General features: G+C 44.9%; 2 long non-coding RNA genes across 2 annotated transcripts in view; one reads left to right on the forward strand and one right to left on the reverse strand.

The window, feature by feature from the left end:
- Positions 1-7242, forward strand: part of LOC129630590 (uncharacterized) — a 39911-nt gene extending 32669 nt beyond the window's left edge. The window contains exon 2 of the long non-coding RNA XR_008703747.1: positions 6278-7242. This is a non-coding gene — a long non-coding RNA (uncharacterized LOC129630590). The remainder of the gene's footprint in view (positions 1-6277) is intronic.
- Positions 7243-7652: 410 nt separating this feature from the next.
- Positions 7653-11735, reverse strand: LOC129630867 (uncharacterized). Its single transcript, XR_008703800.1, has 3 exons — positions 11601-11735; positions 10477-10602; positions 7653-8098 (listed from the first exon to the last, which is right to left on the reverse strand). It is a non-coding gene; the product is annotated as an uncharacterized LOC129630867 (long non-coding RNA).
- Positions 11736-11769: the final 34 nt, after the last annotated feature.

An 11769-nucleotide genomic window follows, 5' to 3' on the forward strand; every position in this document is an offset into this window, starting at 1 on the left:
CTGATCTGATCTGAAACATTACACACATGCCCTGGCATGGGAGTTTATCTTGTCAAGACTCTGGATGGGAAAAAGGGAGCTTCTTGAGAAATTGAAACCCCAAACCTTCTCCATGCAAGGATGTGGAATCCAAATTTACTCTTCCTGCTTGTTTTAGCAATATAGAGCCAATAAATTGAGAGAAACTAACCACAGACAGGTGAAATACTTGGGTGTCCAGCAAAGAAGAACTTAGACTTGCTCTGTTTGGCCATTTTCACATAGCACAGTCCATAGAACATGTGTGAGGGCATACACACAGACGTTTGCAAAGAGTCAGACATGACTGAGCATGCACATGAGGGTATAACACATGAGAAAATGCGTGTGTGTGTGTATGTGCACGCGCACGCGCGTGCACACACACACACGTAACTCCCCCAGGAAAGATGAGCTCACATGTGAAATTCATAGACCATTAGAGAATATCAGCAGACACAATCACAAAAAAATTAGTACCCCTGAGAATCTGAGATAGCTAAGCAACAAGAGAAATGACCCTACAGAAAAAGAATAGTCAGACTTGATGAAATACAAGAATCTCAGATTGAAGAAGCAGCCTGAATGTAGAGTCAAACATATGTGCCTTTGAGGTATTTGTTTTGTCAATTCAGGTTTTCATAAATTGAGTGTTCTTAAAATGGAGCCCATCACACACCAGGAGTACGATTCGGAAATGGTTTTGGAGCCTTGACTAAAGAGATCACCACTTTTCAGATGCCTGGACCAAGACTCAGCCCAGAGTCCTAAGACCTTGGTGGCCCACTGGATGTCTTTTCTCCCGAGTCTGCACAGGACACTGGATGTAGGTAGACTTAAGAAAGATTCGAGTAGCTGAAAATGAGTACTGGGTGGGGGGACACAGTCAAGCTGACGAGAGCTGCCTGCATGGTCCTGCCCTGCCTGTGGGCTGATTGTGCTAATGGACAATCAGAAGGAGAACGGGAGGGAAGTGCTCCCTGTCACCACAGCCACGGACGTGCTGCCTGAGCCGGCCCACTGGGTGAGCAAAGGGAATCACGGAGACTGAGGATTAGAAAGTTGAGGATGTGTGCCAGCAGAAATCTCCTGCCAGTAACATTGTCCTTCAGAGGAGAGGACTTTCGCAAGGAGAGAGAATTCATCTGCACTGGCTCTGCAGCATGAAATGGTTGCGCTGGCTGTGCCGCAATTGGCTGGCTATTCAGTCTCCGAGATGTGATCAGCCAGTTGGTCTAGTCATCCTTCAAGGTGTGGCTGCAAAGTCCCCTCTCGGTGAAACGCCTCCACCTCTCCCCATCCTTAGCTCAGTCATGTCCCTTCCTCAATGTGCCTTTGGTTTATGTCCATATAGTGGCAGTCTAGTGACCCTAGTGAAAAGGTCACAGTGGCTAAAACCTGGGGCTAGTACTTAGCGTGTTGCTGGTCCCCAAGTCCGAGTGATATGATGTCCAGACAAGCAAGGCCAACCACGCTCCACACATTATTCGTCTCCACCATACATGCAGTTGTACTTGTTTAGTTGCTAAGTCATGTCTGACTCTTTTGTGACCCCATGGACTGTAGCCCACCATGCTCCTTGAGATTTCCTAAGCAAGAATACTGGAGTATTCCCAGTACCATTTCTTTTTCCAGGGGGTCTTACTGACCCAGGGATTGAACCTGTATCTCCTGTATTGGCAGGCAGGTTCTTTACCACTGAGCCACCAGGGACATCCCCATACATGCAGGAACTAAGTTAACTTGCACTGACGGAGGTGGTAAACATACAGTCTTGATCAGGCAAACCGAATTAGCTTAGTAAGAAGCAACACAAATCACTGGGAAAAGATCAAACACATTTCCTGGCATAGAACAGACAGGAGTTAATTGACTAAGTTTTGCTCTTCATTAAAAAGTTTTATCATCATTTATACTGTCAGAATCATGTGTCTGCCTTTCCTAGTGAGTTTTTTTTAACTCTGTGGGGGCATTTTAAACATATTTTCTGGCCAACTCTGAAGGAAAGAGACTCATCAGGAGAGCCAATAATTCATTTTTAAAGTTTAAGTTTAGCAACATTATTATTTTTAATACAGAAAATGTAAACATTTATTTTAGCTATTAAGTTAGTGATTGCTCCTTGAGGCTTTCTGTAGATGGTAGTGGAACAAGAGGGTTATAGTGTTTGAATAGAGAGGAATACAGTCTGCATGAAATATGTCATTCTTTAGATAAATTCCTTGACATTAAAAGTGGTTCTTATTGTAAACATAATTTTTGAATTGGGAAAGGCATTAGAAGCATAATCTAGCATGCTCCAGTCCTGAAATCAGAGGTGGGACAAGAAGTTCATTTAAAAAATCCATTTATAAACTCAGCAAGTCCCTATTCAGAAGCAGCAACTTCTCTCCTGAATTGGTTCATACTCGCAACTCTGACTGCAGACATGGTTCTGTTCTAGAAAGCTCCTACATGATTCCAGTCTATTAATGCCTTTGAGGGCATAAAACTGTATCTTTAAAGCTGCTCTTGCTCTAACTTCCATGCCAGAAAGGAGCCTATAGAACTCCAGGAACTAATCTTGGAGGATGACAAGGCAGACATCTCTTCCTATCAAGCCATGTGTCCTGGGCTGAGGCATGTATTATGTGTCTTTCTGTACAGATGAGATGAAAGATGCTCAATTTCTGTTTCTCGGCAGCTACAGTATGAGAGAGGGCACAGCACCAGAGGGGCCTGCAGTGCATGTAGGCACAGAACAAATGCTGTCTTATGACAGAGATTTGGTCAATAAATAAAGGACTTTTTCTGTTTAGATGTCAAAAGACTTGATTTGAAATAAGACAGGCATGATGTAAAATACAATGGCTAACTAATTGTTTACGGTGAATGGTGAACTTGGGCCCAGCTCACGAACAGCCTCATGGGGCCATTTTGTTTGGATTTGGGGGAATACAGTGGCCCCCACAAATGGTCCTCAAACTTAGATGATCTTCAGAGTCACACAGGGGACTTTAAAAGTACAAATTCCCAAGCCTGGGAATTTATACAAATTCCTAATTTACTGAATTAGCAGTGGGCGTAGGGAGCCTAGGAATATTGAGTTTGAGAATTGCTGAACCCTGGAGAAAGAATTTAGGCTTAGGGCCAGATAGATCTGGTTTTGAATCTTGCTAGTGGGACCTGGAGTAAGTTTCCAGACTCTTCTGAACCTTAGAACCCCTAAGAATAGTAACTTTGGGATGATCAGTAAGGTATCTCAAAAAGTTTGTACAGAAACTAGACATTATTAGGCACTTGGTAATTGTCTCAGTCCATTCAGGCTGCTCGCTATAACAATACACTATCTGGCTTAGACAATAAACATTTATTTCACACCTTTTTGAAGGCTGAGAAGATCAAGATTAAAGTAAATTTGGTGTCTGGTGAGGATTTGCTTCTTTGGTTCATAGACAGCTGTCCTGTAACTGCACATGGCCAAACAGACAAGGGAGTTCTCTGGGGTCTTTTTAATAAGGGTATCAATCTCATTCAGGGCTTCCCTCATAGCTCAGTTGGTAAAGAATCTGCCTGCAATGCAGGAGACACCGGTTCGATGCCTGGGTTGGGACGATCTTCTGGAGAAGGGATAGGCTACCCACTCCAATATTCTTGGGCTTCTCTTGTGGCTCAGCTGGTAAAGAATCTGCCCACAATGCGGGAGACCTGGGTTCAGTCCCTGGGTTGGGAAGATCTCCTGGAGAAGGGAAAGGCTACCCACTCCAGTATTCTTGCCTGGAGAATTCCATGGACTGTATAGTCCATGGGATCACAAAGAGTCGGACACGACTGAGTGACTTTCGCTTCACTTCACTTCAATCTCATTCATGAGGTCTCCATCCTCATGACCTAATCACCTCCCAAATACCCTCATGTTGGGAGTTTGGATGTTAACATATGAATTTTGTTTGGACACAAACATTCAGTCTACTGCAGGCACCATAGGCTGCTCTCTCCTTCCTAACTCCAGCACCTCATGCCCTTTGGGATTCCTGTGGGTGTGATGATACTCAATTTAACCATAATCAGAGAGCCACGTAGAAGGTCAAGAAGCTGGCTGAATCAGACAGGAAATGTTTGACATCTGGTTAATTCTGATAACCTCAGGTTGAACTTGATTGGGAGTGTGGCTGCCCTATCAAAGGCCAACAGCAGCTAGAAGAAACCAGTTAAGCAGGCTGGCAGAACCTTGGGGCTTCTGATTCACTGAGTGATATAACTCCTCTTGGGTCCCTCAAGCATGCTATAATCATGCCTCATGCATGTAGGCCCTCGATATCTCTGAAGTTAACTTGATTCTCACCGTAATGAGTGGGAGGCAGACAGCAGCTGGCAGGCCTAGGATCTTCTTGAGGTGTAGACACTGAGGGAACTCAGAATAAACATGACCAGGCTTCCTGGATCATCAGTGTTACTCAGATCCCGGAGGAAGCAGCAGCATTTTTACAATATTACTAGCTGGTGGTTTTTTGTTTTGTTTTGTTTTTTGAGTGTTTTCTTTGTTCTAGGCACTTTTATCCTAATAATACTCCTATGAGAAAATCCTGTGCTGTAAAAACTAGTATCATTCTTGTTTTACATATGAGGAAAATCTGAGAAATAGAGAGGCCGGGTAACTGTTGGGAGTACAGATTATGAGAGAAGGCCTTCCTGGCAGAGGCCTTGGGGCCGAAAAGAACACAGTACATGTAAGGGGAAAGGCCAGGACAGCTATTGTACAGACTGCAAAAAAACAAGGGCCGTCAGCCCATCAGGCCTCATAGGGCACAGTGATTTTGTCTATTCTCATAATAGCATTGAGAAGTGATTGAGACTTTATTTTTCATTTAACTTTTATTATAGAGTTTTAAAAATATATGCAGAAGTAGGAGAAGGAAATGGCAACCCACTCCAGTGTTCTTGCCTGGAGAATCCCAGGGACGGGGGAGCCTGGTGGGCTGCCGTCTATGGGGTCACACAGAGTCGGACACGACTGAAGCGACACAGCAGCAGCAGCAGCTGTTAGCACTGAACACAAGTGGTCCAGTGATGCCTTCATCTACGTTAAGGTCACAAAACAGATGAACATCAAATGCCTACAGATAGCAACGTTGAAAAGAAACAAGGATATCGAATAATCTTGGCTGAAGAGTGGATTATAAAGTTTGTAAGAAGCTCAGCAAAACAAACTCAGTGGCCCAAAGAAGACATTTTCCTGCCACTGCACTAGGTAAAATTGCCAAATGTGGGGAATAAATTTTTTAAGCACAGTATTTGAAGAGTGGGGCAGATCCTGAAGATGTTCACCAAGGAAAGGAATATTGGCAAGATCCAGAGTGAGAAGGTGAGGAGAAGAGAAGGAGACGCATGGGGTAAGCAGACTAGGACCCTGAGACCAACAGCACCCACACATTCTCTGCCAACCAGATCGGCTGAATCAGAAGCTGAGGGTGAGGCCTAACACTCTTCCAAGCCCTCCAGGGGATTCCACATGACGTGTTAGAACTGCAGGCTTTGCCGTAGTTGGAAAGAAGTGTTTTAATATACTGGTATCCCCCCTAAGCTCTGAGGTGCTCTTATACTTTCCTCCATAAGTATAGAAATGTTTTGTGTATGGTTCTTTGCAGAAACTATTAAATGTCTTTATTTACCATACTTTTCCCCTCAAGGTCCTGAAAGATCTGGAAATACTGAGATAGGATGATGTGGAGAAAAATGCCATTGAGGCCATTTTTAGATGGATGGAAAACAGCTCTTTTAAAAAGTGGATTAAAATACAACTGGATTTTTAGTCTGTGAGTGATAAGTTGTTTTTCGCCATTGACAGTAAAACTGTGTAAGATTTGTGTAAGATAGTGCCACCCATGATTTTATGATACCTGTTCATTACATCTTAGTTTCATGGGAAAATGTCATGTATTTTCCAGCATCATAATGAAGAAGCCTTTAAAGTGCGGCTCACAAAAATGAAAAAAAAGGGGGTGGGGAACCCACCTCCAATACATAGCTATTGTGTAATAAATACCTGTTGGGTTAAAAAAAAAAAAAAAAAAAATATATGCAGAAGTAGAAAGAAAAAGATCACAGATTCCTATATATTAAGGTTGGTGCAAAAGTAATTGTTGTTTTTGAACTTTGCCATTTGATATTTGAATACATTCTTAAAGATATGTGGTTATGTTATTCATCATTTTGATGTACATTTCTTGCTTTATGTTTTTTTACTAATGAAATATTACTTGCTGTTTATGTATTTTAGACTATGGAAATGATAGTAGACAAAAAGGAAATCGGAACGGTTTTCTTATTTGAGTTCAAAATGGATCACAAAGCAGCAGAGACAACTTGCAACATCAACAACACATTTGGCCCAGGAACTGCTAGTGAATGTACAGGGCAGCAGTGGCTTGAGAAGTTTTGCAAAGGAGATGAGAGTCTGGGAGGTGAGGAGCATAGTGGCTGGTCATTGGAAGTTGACAGTGACCAATTGAGAGCCATTATCAAAGCTGATCCTCTTACAACTACATGAGAAGTTGCCCGAGAACTCAATGTCGACCATTCTGTGGTTGTTTGGGATTTGAAGCTAATTGGAAAGGTGAAAAAGCTCAATAAGTGGGAGCCTCATGAGCTGACCACAAATTTAAAAAAAAGTCCTTTTCCAGAGTCGTCTTCTCATATTCTATGCAACAACAATAAACCATTCCACGCGATGAAAAGTAGATTTTATATGACAGCTGTTGATGACCAGCTCAGTGGACCAAAAGAAGCTCCAAACCACATCTCAAAGCCAAACTTGTACCAAAACAAAGGTCATGGTTTGGTGGTCTGCTACCTGTCTGACCCTCTACAGCTTTCTGAATCCCAGAGAAACCATTACATCTGAGAAGTATGCTCAGCAAATCGATGCACTGATAAATGTAACAACGGCAGCTGGTATTGGTCAACAGAAAGTGCCCAGTTCTTCTCCAAGACCACACCCGACCGCACGATGCACAACCAACGCTTTGAAAGTTGAATGAATTGGGCTATGAAGTTTTGCCTCATCTGCCATAGTCACTTGACCTCTCACCAACTGACTACCACTTCTTCAAGCGTCTCGACAACTTTTTGCAGGGAAAATGCTTCCACAGCCAGCAGGAGGCAGAAAATGCTTTCTAAGAGTTCATCAAATCCTGAAACAGATTTTTATGCTACAGAAATAAACTTATCTCTCATTGGCAAAAATGTGATGGTTGTAATGGTTCCTATTTTGATTAATTAAATGTGTTGAGCCTAGTTATAATGATTTAAATTCAGGGTATGAAACCTTCATTACTTTCATGGTACCTAATACCATCACCCAGCTTCAGCAATTAACCCTTAAAATGTTTCAAGCAGGAAAGTGATATGATTAACTTTATATTCAAACCCACCAACCACCCGGCCCTCTGGCTACTGTGAAGGAGTTGGAGGGAATGAAGTGGACATGGAGAGACCAGTTGGGAGGCCACTGCCGTAGTCCAGGAGGGACAGTGCCATGGTGAGGTGAGGATAAACCAGGGGCAGTGGACAGATTCTGGAGAAATGAATATGTCAGTGTCAGCTTCCCCCCAGAGGCAGACCCTGAGACAAGGACTTCATGTCAAGTAGTTTATTTGGGCTCAGGAAATACAAACAGGTGAATGGGGAAGAGAGACATGGAAGGAAGGAAGGAAGGCAGCCAGTGTCTTCTCAAGCCAGCTGCCTTTTTAGCAGGACCAGTTGTGCAATTTGCAGGGCTGGTGCAAATGAAAATGTGAGGCCTTGTAATCATAAATTATTGAGAAATTCAGAATGAAAGCAGCAGAGTGTTGAGCCAAACGCAGGACCCTTTAAACAATGGAGTCCCATGCACATTGCAAGTCGGTGAAGCCCATCCTGCCTTTGGGCAACTGGAGCTTAATCCTGCAGGAAGCTCGGTGAAATGAGATAAAACACACAGCTCCGAAGGATCAGAGTGCCATCAGTCAATGGCCAAAGGCTGCTCCTGGAGTGTTCTTCCTGGCGTTTCCATCCTGCCCTGCCTAGAAGAATGGATTCCCCTGGTTTCTCCATGTAGATCCTGGAGGTTGGAAGTATGCCAGCGTCATTACAACATGATCTGTTCTTAGGGACACAGGTTGGACAAGGATAATTTCAAAAGGACACAGGTGACTTTCAGGTTTCTGGGACTTTCAGTTCCCTGGGACAGGGAGCACTGGAATGGGAGTAGGTGGGGGAAGCACTGGAGTTTGGTTTGCACGTGTTGAGCTTGACTCATCCACGTGGAGATGTCAAGAAGGCAGTAGGAATTTTGGCTCTTAGGCTCAGAGGAAATGTCTGGCTGTGGGTGGAGATGGAAGTACCAGGGAGAGAGAGCAGCGGGCTCTAGGAAGCCAGGCATCCACTGTCCACAGCTGGGGTGAGGACAGTGGTCAGCACTGAGGGTGTGCAGTTAACTAAAGCCTTGGTCCCTGCTCCTCGGACCCTGGCTTCCGGACCAGGGCACTCAGGTGGACACCTGCCTGCAGGTTTGTGCCATCTCTCTGGAGGGAGGCTGAAGCCATCACCCTCCCCAGGCTCAGGTAAATGGCTTCCCGTCCCAGCCTTGGAAGAAACAGGGAGCAGATGACCTGAAACCATCAATGTCTGCTGGCCCCAGAAGCACTCCCCCAGCCCAGGCAGAGGCAGAAAGAGAGGGAAATGCTACAGTTACCCACGCAAACACTAAAGTAGTTTTCCCATCCTTATCTCCAGTTTCTGTTTCATAGGTTTTCTCTGTGAAATGAAACCTTAAGTTTACTGTGAATATTAAAACAATGAATTTCACCCAGCAAATGGAGACAGCGAAATGGCTGAAGTTGTACAGAATCCAATTACCGAGAGCAGTTAAAGTGTCCAAAACTCGGTCCGGGGGTGTTCATATGACATAGATACTCTTGCATATTTCAATGTCTATTTAAAGAAAGGGTGCCCAGGCTCCATTAGTGTGGAGAGAGGCTGCTGGAAGCCACTTTATTTCTCATCATTAAAGTCAGTCTGAGTTTTCCAACAAAAAGGAGGATAAATGAATCGGACCTGCCAGGCCCAGGCAGCTAGCTCCTCAGCCCAGTAATCGCTCCCTTATTGTTCTTTCCCATTAAAATGATGGTAAAACAAACCATATGGCACTTGCTGTTCTTGCTTTTAGAAAGAGACATTTCCCCATGGGGCCCTGGAGAGAGCGGAGGGGCCCTTGTGCCCTTCCAGGGGCAGTCACAATAACGGCAGTGGCTGTGGGTCAATCTTGCACTTTCATGGCCTTACTTCAATTCTTCCTGGGCAGAATCTACTTTTTTCCTGTGTTTATAAAAATGTACACATATGAAACCATCTCTTAGGTGTTGGTGTGGGTAGGTTGCAGTGATCTGAAAAAAAGCCAGAGTATATTTACACAGAAACATCTAGATGAAATACATTCTATTTGTCATTGTGGAATATTAAACATCTGGCCTGTTGATTAATTTTTTACTTTTCAAACCAGCATTTTTGGCATGGTATAGTCACAGCTTGAGAGATTCTTCACAGCCAGTTCCATGGCCATTCTGCTTGAGTGATATTCAAATACTGAGCATCAGGTTTGGCATGAGTGCCAGCCCCAAATAGCTGGCATTGATGTGTACCAACCGGTGGCAGTCCCGGCTACCCTTTCACTCTGTGAGTGGAGGGAAGAGGAGCGGACACTGAAGTGAGACTTTAGATGGCATTTCCATCTATCCTAGGGCCTTGCTGCTCACAGGAGGTGGAATGATGCTGGTGAAAATGCCAAGTGTTAGGTGACCCAGCATCCCCTGGGAACTCAGCTCCCAGGGCTGGTGCTGGCCTGTCTGCTCACTCCCGGGGCAGGCCTGCAGCCGCTGGCTGTCCTCCCGATACCAGAGCAGGAGAGCACAGGTACCAAGGACTTGGAATCCGAAGATGGATAATTTGCGATATCAAAAATGACACTCTAAATTGGTTCCAAATACAAGGATGTTTCGTGATGGTGCTGGCGCTGATTCTCTCACACAGCTTCACGCTTCAAATGTTTTTCAGCCAAATAAAGAGGCCTAATGGCCATCAAACTCCTGTCCAATGTAATTACTGTAAATCATTATAAATGAGCTCTAATACTGCTAGAAACATAGATGCACAGCCATGGTCACGGGGAAATGAGGCCAGGAGATTGTTTCTCTGAGGGAATGTGAGATCACACTGTGTTGTGTGTCACTCACCTTGTTCAGAAAGCAAAGGAAATCTCCCCAAAATGCCATCAAAGGTGGGAAAACAGTGGAATGCAATATCATTTCAGGAGAAAAATCAGTGGCCACGCCCCTAAGGAATCAGTGTTTTAACAGCTGTCACGGAAGAAAGCGCTGAGGTTTACAAAGCACTGACTGGGTTGCCAGGTATCATTCTAGGGACTTGACACCAATTACCTACCTTACAAGGTAGGTCTGGAGGTAGCCCTCCCAGGTGACAACTTTTCCTCTTGACATCCATTCGTTTCACACCAATTATTGATGATACCCTCTAGGTGCTTTTGGTTGTGGTATGTGCTGGTGTGCCCTGCAGACACAAGTTTGAAGATGTTGAAGGGAGGGCCACTGGTGGGAGGGGACAGGAACGAGGGGAAACTTCAGGAAGAGAGAGGAATGGCAAAAGTAGTGAAGGAATGGTAGGGCTGGACAGGGAGGGCTGGCGTGCTGTGATTCATGGGGTCACAAAGAGTCTGACACAACTGAGGGACTGAACTGAACTGATGCTTTTACATTGTATAACTTTTTTTCAGTCCTCAAGTTCCACATGGGTCAAGTCTATCTGTATTTGGCTGGTAACAATGTTGCCAATGGATGTGTGATTACAGTCCCAGGGAAGCAGGGCAGTTGCAAAGGTCAGCATTTGAGCAGAACCTTGAGAACAGACAAGGCTCTCCTTGTTTTCACCCACACCTCACCACCATGATGTGGGTATAAATTCCATGTAAAAATATGAAGTTTGCATTACTGTTCTCTTTGGTCCCAAGCAGGATTTGGACTCAGACCACTGTCTCCCCGCACCCCACACCTGACCTGCCCCAGGCTCCTCTGGGGACCTGCCTGCCCAGCCTCCCTCCAGTTCGCCCCCACCTTGTCCAGATGGGCTCCATATGGCCATTACACTCAGTAGGGTCGCCAGATTTAGCAAATAAATTACAGGACATCACTTAAATTCAAATTTCAAACGAACAACAAAAACATTTTTTAGCTTAAGTATGTGTGCACCCTACAGTATTTGGGACTTAAACCAAAGGGGGAAAAATGTTTTTTTATTTATGTTTATCTGAAATTAAAATTTAACTGGGATGTCCTGTGTTTTATCTGACAACCTAATACCCAGCCTCTGAGAGACTTCCCTCAGCTCCAGCAAGCCCTGGCCCAGGTCCTCCCAGTGATGCCTGGTTCCTGGTTTATCTGGAATTCATTGATCTGGGCTTCAGAAATGGCCCAAGCATCCCCCATCCCCGACCCCTAGCCCAACCGCTGTGAACAGAGCCCCGTGCCAGACTCTCTGGGGGGTGAGACGACCTGGCAGGGTCTGCCTGGGTGAACCCCTGGTTCCAGTTCCGTGGGAGCGCAACACTGTTACAACGTGGGAAGCTCCAAGTACGAGTGCCGCCTTTGACTCCCGAATTGAGGTGGGCTGGGGCGGAAGGCTCCAGGAGGAGGTGGCACCTAGGGACCAGGAGAGCGGGGG

Source organism: Bubalus kerabau, chromosome 17 (assembly GCF_029407905.1).
Source record: "Bubalus kerabau isolate K-KA32 ecotype Philippines breed swamp buffalo chromosome 17, PCC_UOA_SB_1v2, whole genome shotgun sequence".
Taxonomy (NCBI): Eukaryota; Metazoa; Chordata; class Mammalia; order Artiodactyla; family Bovidae; genus Bubalus; species Bubalus kerabau.